Below are 2,631 nucleotides of genomic sequence, written 5' to 3'. Positions count from 1 at the left end.
ATAAACATTTTTATTTTATTGAAATGAAAGAAAAATTAATGTGATTTCTGTTGTTGCAAATTCGATGCTCAACAATTTATATTAGGGGCATAATTTGTATCTTTTCGCAGAAGGCTAGCTGTATTCGAGTCATCTGACAAACTGTTTCTTAGCGAGTCTTTAACGTTATTCATTTCAGAAAATAGTGACTCACAGGCATAGCTAGACGAAAGTATTATCAAGATAGCAAACGCCAGCTTACTTATACAGTTATATGTATCTGGAAATGAATTCCACGTTTCCGCAATTTTAATGTTGGCAACTTTGCTCATATTGCCTGATAGTCTTTCAAATTCGTTTACTTCCCATTCTTCTCTTGTTTCGAAAAATTTTTGAATCCATATTGAACTAGACTGGAAATAGATCAGCTGGATTTCAATTTCTTAAATTTCCAACCAATCAAATTTGCTAAGCTCAGCTTTTCCAGTGAAGCCTTACCTAGCTACATAATCTTACGTAAATTTACTGTGAACTGAGAATATCTCGATGAATATTCTTCTACTGAAGAATGTATTACCGAAGAAAATTCCTCAGCGACTTTTTCCTGATTTGGCTGTTGTGTAAATCCAAATCACGGTATTTTTTTAAGATTTGGGAAATATTTAGAGTTTTTGGAAACAATACCGTTATTAAAAACTTGCAGTTTAGCTTCAAATGCGCGAATGAGATCTGTCGCAACAATAACTGTTTTGTTTGTGCCCTGAAGCTTTACGTTCAAATCATTGTAATTCTGGTACACGTCTGTAAAAAATAAATAAAAAAATAAATTTTGCAAGCCACGTAACATCCATTAACTGTGAAATATTGCACAGTTTTTCCCTCGGATTTCCAGAATAGAATGTCCAGTACGTGCTTGGATTAAATTAATAAAGCCACTTTGTTTCCCATCGTGTTGGGAGCACCATCTGTCGTTATCGAAACAATTTTGCTTGAATCTGTTTCTTTTTCAGTAAGCGAATTTTTAACAACAGTGCTCCCAACACCATCTGTCGTTATCGAAACAATTTTGCTTGAATCTGTTTCTTTTTCAGTAAGCGAATTTTTAACAACAGTGCAAATAGCAGTGCCCTTAGTAGTTGCTGGCAACGGTATTATCGCTGTAAATTCTTCCTTGACGTCATTTACAACACAATATCGAGCAAACACAGGTATACGGGCAGATTTAGTTACATCTGCACTTTTGTCGAGACACAGAGGAAGGAAAGGAGTTTATCTTATATTTTTCTTGTTCTTTTGCATTTTCCGCCAGTTTTAGGATTCTGTCTTTTACAGCGTTTCAACATAAAACAGTAGCTTTGATGTGTTCAATTATCTTACATTTATTTCCAAAGTCTTCAAAAAGTGATGGGGCACATGCTAATCAGGCTTCCTTCAAAAATATCTCGTCGCGAAAGGGTTACTGGTGTGACAATCCTTTCTAACATACTTAATAATAGTGTCAATTGTCTATTCTTGTCATTAATAGCACATGCAATGAATCCCTTTTGCTCTGATTCGATTTAAAAGAAAATGGTTTGTGATTTATTTCATAGTGGCATTTAGAGACCATCTTCTATATATCACTGCCCCGGAACATAAAACGACACCGCTTTATTGCCTTTATTAATCATGCCATGTTTCTCAGTCCACCAAGTTTGAAATCCTTCAACTTTTTTTTTTTTACCAAAATAGCCATGTTGAACAATACAAGTTTAAAAAATGACATTATCTATGTGTAATTACAATACACGACATAAGCGCGCAACAACCAATGACAAGTTAACACTCTTTTTCCTCGACCATTTCGCAGTACGGTACTTAATCGTTAGAGGTCGGAAGTCGCTGTTGGAACAGGTGTCAACCTATGCGATCTAACAGTGGATCTCTCCATCCGGACAGGCCTTGGAAGGCCCAACGGTATCGACCGGTCGCCGTGTCATCCTCAGCCCACAGGCGTCACTGGATGCGGAAATGGAAGGGCATGTGGCCAGCACACCGCTCTCACGGCCGTGTGTCAATTTACGAGACCGGAGGTGCTACTTCTCAGTCAAGTAGTTCCTCAGTTTGCCTCACAAGGGCTGAGTACAGGCCGTTTGCCAACAGCGCTCGGTAGACCGGATGGTCACCCATCCAAGTGCTAGCCCAGCCCGACAGCGCTTCACTTCGGTGATCTGACGGGAACCGGTGCCACCACTGCGGCAAGGCCGTTGCATTTCAGTGCAACGTGACTCACAATGAGTGAACATGAGCGCTGATCTGTCATCTACAACTTGTATGATGCCTCGGCACCGATTGCCCGTTCACGATGAACATAGGTACTATGGCATCAAATGCACACGAACAAATGAATTATTTAGATTAGGTAGGGCTATCTAAATTCCTGATTTAATGCTACATCCAAATTATTTGGCGGCGTGCCACTGACGACACGCGTGCCTTTGCTTTGCCATTCCTGCTCTAGGCGCAGGTATTGTGCTCCAGTACCAAACGTAGTTGTCACTCTCGAATACATATATTTTCGAAAGTTCAGTATAAACGGCGACATATTTGATGGATAACTTCTACAGACTGAAAGAAAGACACCTATTGACTTCCTGCAGGAGATGTTAACCT

At 39.5% G+C, this 2,631-nt stretch overlaps 1 pseudogene; it reads right to left on the bottom strand.

Moving 5' to 3' along the window:
* Positions 1-2,112: 2,112 nt before the first annotated feature.
* Positions 2,113-2,230, bottom strand: LOC126250259 (5S ribosomal RNA; annotated as a pseudogene).
* Positions 2,231-2,631: the final 401 nt, after the last annotated feature.

Source organism: Schistocerca nitens, chromosome 3 (assembly GCF_023898315.1).
Source record: "Schistocerca nitens isolate TAMUIC-IGC-003100 chromosome 3, iqSchNite1.1, whole genome shotgun sequence".
In the NCBI taxonomy this organism is placed as follows: Eukaryota; Metazoa; Arthropoda; class Insecta; order Orthoptera; family Acrididae; genus Schistocerca; species Schistocerca nitens.
Note: the sequence above shows the minus strand (reverse complement) of the source record. Positions and strands in the feature narration are given on the sequence as shown.